Raw genomic sequence first — 7,446 nt, forward strand, 5'->3', positions numbered from 1 at the left:
ACAAAAACTTCCACTTTAGCATTCAATGCTTGCAACTGTTATGGCACTACTTATTATCAACATTTGGATACAATTAGTGGAGCAAACATTATAAAAAAGGGAAATGCAAAAAAACAAAACACATTTAAATCTATGGCAAAGAATACAAATATTTGTGAATTTCCTGGAAACATTTATAGGCCCGATAACTAAACAGTGGGATCAATCAAATTTAAGAATGATGCGCTGATTGCATAATTATTTAGAATAAAAACCTGCAACCATTGCCAAATACTGAAGACCAGATTTGAAAACTTCTACTCCAAAGGATGGCTTACCTTCAAAATAATCTCACCACTCTATCATCACCTCTAATATCCGGCATAATGTGTAGTTTTATGCCACTATACATGTAATCACTGCTACCCCCCAACATAAAATCAGACTTCTGTTGTCCTATACAGACTGCTGATTGATAGACAGTTCTTCCGGAGGCTTCACGTTCTTTAATGCCTGTATTCTCTACAAGAGAGATGTTCAAGTTCAGTTCCTGGGGTCATGGATGCACATTTTTACTCCAACCAATTTCATAATCAATATTTCACTCTTACTTTTAACTGATTTTTTTAATTATGTGGTCTACAAGTATTTGTAATTTGAAATTTATAAATGTTTGTATCCCTTGCCATACCTTTAAATGCCTACACTTCTTTTTTTTTTAATGACTTGTGTAAACACAGGTGTAAGCAATATTGATTGCTAATGGGGACCTATTACTTCACTGCCATTTTCTTCTGTCTGTTCAATAAGAAGTGTTTCTTACAGATGAACAGGCGAGTGGATATGGCACTGAGGCAATTTCTTCTTCTCACCATTCAGTGCTGTCAGAATTTGCATACAATTAAGAGAGTGAACACTAACGTTAAAAGAAACGTAAGCATTTAAAGTTTTAGACAAATACAAATATTTGAGAATAAAAAAGACAGTTCACTAAATGATGAGATCAATTAAAAGTAAGCACAATGCATTGATTTTTAAATTTGTTGCAATAAAAACCCTGAGCCGCCACAGTCCCTAAGCTCTGAATTTGGGGATCTCTGTGCTACACTAATGCGATCTGAAGGTCCTCTATTTTGAAATAATGAGCGCAATGATCATTCAAAGTTTTTATTTTTTAAATGCATCTGTTACTATACTACTTTGCTTTAAAAAAAATAAAGGTTCAGGACCACATTTCTAATTAGAGGAGGGAAACCAGCCTGGCTGCTATGGAAACTCATTTCTCATTCACTTTAATGTAGCTTGTCACAATAAAGCGTGTGTGTCAGCATTTCAAATTAAGATTGTTCGATAATGAGTGGATGGATGTCAGTTTCTCATTATACTGACATAAATGTCTTCTTTTTATGGTATAATAATCTTATTATGAGGCAGTATCTCAGTATTCTGAACATCTGTTTTTCAGCAGTTACTGCAAACCATGGAAATCCCAAAGGCTGAAAGTTGGCAAACATTGCAACCATTACAATAAAAAAAAAAATCATGCTGACCAAGCCACACTCATGTATCACTGAGAGATGAATGGATGTTATCATGCGATTCAAGTTAGTAAAGAAACTGTGTTATCAGCTGTGTTGTATCAAGTTGGAATAAAGGGATTCTGAAGTTGTATTTAAAAAAACACAAATATTTGATAACCGCTTATTTTGTAGTCAGATTTATGAAAAGCTTAATAAGATCAACTAGTTTCATTATAGAATGAGGACCTTCATCTAAATGGAGGGATTGCTGGAATTGTGCTCTCCCACTGATCACTGCTGAGACTGCTGTGGCGTTATGTGTGGATGAAAATAAGTTAGGACAGGTAGCAGATACAGAAGAGTCAAGAAAATTGCTATAGAAACCTCTGGGCAGAGGTAAGATTTACAAGAAATGTGTGAATTTAATACTGAGAAATGTAAAAGTTACAAAATGGGCGGGTAACAATGAGGAAGAATAACATAGCAAATTGACCTGAAGTTCTAGTGAATTCATCACTGTCTTTAACACCGTAAAGACAAGATTAAAAGAGCTGATAACTTTTTGGGTTATATAGGAGCCACACTATGTGGTGATCGAAACCAATGAGGCTGCATGTATGTGTGTGTTTGCAGTTGTCTTTTCCATATTGTTGGAGAGAAGAACTACATTACGTTTTCCAGTTCTGCAAGATATGAGCTATGAGATAAGACTGAAAGAGTTACATATTTTTAAGCCTAACTAATTGGAGTAATGATAGAGGAATATTTAAAATTATAACGGAATTTAATATTACACTGTTACGGGGAGGCAGTGTATAGATCGAGATTGGTTACTTCAAATGTTAGAAAATATTTCTTCATACAGAGAACTTTAAACTGATATATCGGTTGCCTAGCAATATAAAAATAGAACCTTTAATACACAAAGTCAGCTTATACAGTACTTGCCTACACTTTTTCTTAAGTTGTTATCATGAGAGAAATACGTACTTTTTAGAGAGGTTTTACCATTATCAAAAACTATTACTTTGTGATTATCAAATAATATCTGGTAGGCAGAATGGTGGCACAGTGGTAGCACTGCTGCCTCTCAGTAAGGAGACACACTGCTTAGGACTAAGTGGGTTAGACAACAACTGACTTGACTTTTATCTAGTTATATTCTTACCTATTTCTTTAATATTATTTGCATGTGACAAGGCTATGATTTTAATTACTACAGCTACACTTACCTGCACTGATGTGCAGCTTATCAGGTATTTTATTTATTCATATCATTTTGCATTGTAGCCTGCCCAGTTACATGGTGGATAGCAAGTCTGTTTCATAAAACCAAAGGCTAATTTCATTCACATCAATAGCGACAAAATGATTTTCAGCAAATAATACGATTCACATTTACAGTATGTCAGTCAGATTCTAAATGACAGTCATGTCAAGGAGAAAAATGTCTATTTTATTACCTTATAAATTAATAGATTCTGTCTTACAATATTTAACTCATAATAATAATATTTGATGACTTAAGAAGTCCTCATGACCCTGCTCAGGGTTAAGCAAATTTAGAAAATTTGAATGGATGGACTTAACAAGTGACTACAAAAGTAATGTTTTTATAAGAAGTTTGATTTTTCTAAGGTGACAGAAATTAACTTCTATAAAAAGAACACACAAAAATAAAATACTGGAGGTGTAAAGATGAAGTAGGCTAGTTTTAATCACCTCTATAAATAAACATGACTATCGCAAACACACCTACCTACCTTTTAAAGAAGTACTGAGGACGGGTGACAATATCTGTGCCAGATCGAAAGGAGAATCTACAAAGATGTCAACTCAATACAACTTTGACTTTTACTACAAAATACTATCCCGTAATAATGAGACATATTCTCATATAAACTTGACATTTTGTCATAATAACAGGCAGGTTATCACATAATCATCTGATACTACCTTATAATGATGTTGATCTCTGAATAACTATTCATACTATTTCATAATAATTAGACATTCTGGTTGTGATACCAAATTATTATCTCATGCATCTATTAAAGTATGAATGAGAAAATGATTGATTTCTTTTGTAAGTGGTGAAAAGGAAATTAAATATTTTCTTCAGTGAAGATGACTAAAAGAAATTGAGTTGATAGATAGAATTTCAATGCATTTTTTATATGTTGCTGTTTGGTAAACAGAATGATTCCATCATTTTCCTCCAGAATTCAATTATTGTGTACTGAATCTTCAAGTAGCTGAATACCTAGAGGGTCTGACAATTTTATTAACATACACTTTTTAATAATTTGAGGTAAGCAGTGAATACATGTAAATGACATCCAAACCAATTACTCTGTGTACAAACAAATGAACTTGATTCTGTACTACTGCATAATAATGAAATAATTTGTAATATGCTTCTAGCCATTACCAAAACTGCTTCATGTATTGCAGGGTTCCAAGGCAGACTCGCATTCTCCATCTATCTATCTATCCATCCTTTCATTCATTATCACATCCACTTGGGACTGCAGCCTATCCCATCAACATCACGTGCAAGAAAAAAAACTTAATTCTGGACAGGACAGGGATGGAGCCAATATAACGTCATAAGTTCAGCAGAGCTGCAAGCCATTGGGATGTGAGAGGAAGAACCTCAGTCTGGGGAGAACTTTGCAACATATTACATATGTATGTATAAATATAGTTTATGATGATAGGAAATTTGTCTCATAATATGCCAATATCTGGTAATAACAGATTATGTTTTACCAGCATGTGTCAAAATACTCAACAGTTGCAGCTGTTGGCTCTCATTTCCTCAGGTGTTTTTCACATGGTGTGATATCCTGCTTTTTTCTTCCATGGTCTAATATTTCTACCACTGTATGTGTACTACGGTCATTCCACCCTTATTGACAACTAACAAACAAATCTCTTGCAGCTAACAAATGTATTTACCTCAATATTTCTTACTTTCCTCAAGAAAAAGTGTTGTTTATCTTGCAAAGCCCTGAAAGATCTGCAGTCTTCAGCTGCTTGTAAGTAAGTCTTGATATCAGGCCTTCTTCGTGCACCAAAAATCTGTTCCAATTTTGGTTCCAAAAAGGTAGCTAAATATGGTTGCTCACTTGCAGTAGAGGGGCCAGTATTGCGGGGGCAACTGCATTTTAAAATGAATCAAACCAAGATATGGAGAGCGTATATATTAAGAGAATCCTGACCATGGAGGGAGGAAGCAGGATAACACAGTTGAACAGGTTTATCCATGTTTTAAGCATCCAGTTGTCCGAGAGCCAGAAAGTGCAGCTAATGGCAGCATTATCCAAGTTAAAAGAAAATGTTTTTCAGTAAGATTCTGTTTTACGATGGGCCAACTGTGTGGTGTGGTGGTTAGGACATTGGAATTGAAACTCTGAGGTTGTGGGTTCAAATCCTGCTTGTGTGACCACGAGTAAGTCACTTCATCTGCCTGGAAAAAAAAATGAAAGTATCAGTTGTATCTCAAATGGGCAGTAGTAGTTGCACCAACATTGTGCTGCTGCCTCGTGGTAGGGACACCAGAGTTCATGTCTTGGTTCCTCCCTCTGTGGAGTTTGCATGTTTTCCCCGGGTCTGCCTGGGTTTCCTCGCTCAGCAGATTGGCTCCACTAAACTGACTGTAGTGTATATGAGTGTGTTCACCCTATGATGGACTCATGCCAATGCTTGCTGGGATAGACTCCTGCTCCCCACAGCCCTGCTGTGGATTAAGTGGGCTTCGTGTGGAGTGTATCTCAAATGTTGTAAGTAGTCTTGGATAAAGACGTCAGTTAAATAATAGCCATATATGAACATTATGTGGTAATAGCAAAATAGATATCACATTATAAGATAATTCTTAATAACTCATAAGTGGATATTGATCTTATACTGTAAATGTCAAAATGTTTATCTCTTTTATTTCAAATAATTTACCTTGACAACAGTAAAGGTAACATGATATACCATATACTGTATCTAAACACAGACGATGCCTAGGCAGGCTTTTGAATGCAGGAGCTGTGAGGCAGCTACAGGAATCACTGGCAGCTCATTGCAGGGTTGGTTCCAATGTTGTGTCCAGTGCTGTCAGGATGGGCTGTAGTGTCTGTGATCCTGAACTGGACCAAATGGGTTCAATAAAGAAAAGGTAGATAGACGATGAAGTGCAGCCTGAAATTGGGTCAATCATCACCTGGAGCACTTCAGGGTGGGCTGTAAGAGGAGGCAGCAGCCACTCCTCGGGGCGCCAGAGTCAGGAGGTGGAGGACAAAGCTGCTTGAGAGGAGTGGAGGGGGACTGTGTAGGGCCTGTGGGACATGGGAAGACATGCCCCACAGCTGAAGACAAAAATAAAATCTTTTTGTTCATTTTTATACTTGCCTTCGCAGTCACTCTGTGTTGGGTCGAAACCAAGAGAGCGCTTTTGCAACTATATATTGTCACAGGAGGCTGGGGGGCAGACCCAGCCGGGATGCCTGGAAGGACCAGGAGGTGGTGTATTCGTCCTCTGGGCCACGAGGAGGCAACCTCCCTGGATCTGGAGAGGACCACAGGAGAGAAGCAAGGAGGCTCAAACCCGTTGGGGCCCATGGCCACCGCCAGGTAGCGCCCAGAGCCTCATGGAACCCGGGAAACGTTCACTTCCGCCACACCCGGGAAGATGGAGGAAGATCCTTCCAGGGACGCCCGGAGTGCTTCTGGGTGCAAGAGCGCACTTCTGCCACACCAGGAAGTACTGCCAGAAGGACGTCATCAGGCACCTGGAGCACATCCGGGTGGAAATAATAGGGGCCGCCTCTCTACAATCAGGGAGCTAGAGTCGGGAGTGGGAGCAGGACAAAGCTCCTGTGGAGAGAGGAAAGGCGGCCCATGGACAGTGAGAGAAGCCCGGAGTAGGGGTGATTGGTGCTGGGAGCACAGCGTGTTGTGTGGGGCTGTGGTATTTGTGCTTAAACAAACGTGTACCTTTTGATAAAGATGTGGTCTCAGTCTGATGGGGTCCGGGTGTGTCTCACTATATATATATATATATATATATATATATATATATATATATATATATATATATATGGGTGTATGTGTAGATGGTGACCCGCTGACTTCTCTGTAGGCAAGCATAAAGGATTTGAACTTAATATGTGCTACAACAGGGGGCCAATTTAGTGATATGAAAAGAAGAGAGACATGTGCCCACCTGCCCCACTCCCTTCGGTTTGACATAACCTAAGCATGTTAGATGTAGTGAGGACTTTTACAATTCCAATGCACACATTAAACAGATCAGGATTCAAACACAAGTCTCTGGAGCTGTAAGGCAGAAGTGCCAACCTATGTATCCCCTTGCAGCTCAAATTGTGACTATTTCATTATTATGTATTTCTTAGTAATAATTAAATAATAAAATATTACCATATACCTATCAAATGTGATCACATGACCATGAGATACTTAGCTAATAATTGAATATCAGCATCATTTCAATAATTAAATTATTTCACTATGACAAAAATATGTCAAATAATTATGAGATACTTCTTTCATAATAATATATACACTTCATAATTTCAATAAGAATAACATCACAGCGATTCAATTTATTCAAGTAAAGAGTACTTTTAGTTAGAGCAAGATTTACATATTGCAATAATAGAAATATATTTTAATAGTTATAGGATGCTACCCTCGAATAACAATATATATTACCTCATTTCAAGAATCATAAAATCAAGGTATTATTTAATTAGCGATATACCTCCTTGTTACCAGAGGTTCGTCAAAATAAGAATTATTTCATAATTATGACATGTCTTGACTCAATTATATGTGGTTCCTTAATATCCAGATGTTTCAGTTATAATTGGTATCCTGTAAATATAATATTGCAAAACTATACTATAAAGAGAAGTGCAAAATTACACAAGAA

The sequence above is a fragment of the Polypterus senegalus genome, chromosome 17, assembly GCF_016835505.1.
Source record: "Polypterus senegalus isolate Bchr_013 chromosome 17, ASM1683550v1, whole genome shotgun sequence".
Taxonomy (NCBI): Eukaryota; Metazoa; Chordata; class Cladistia; order Polypteriformes; family Polypteridae; genus Polypterus; species Polypterus senegalus.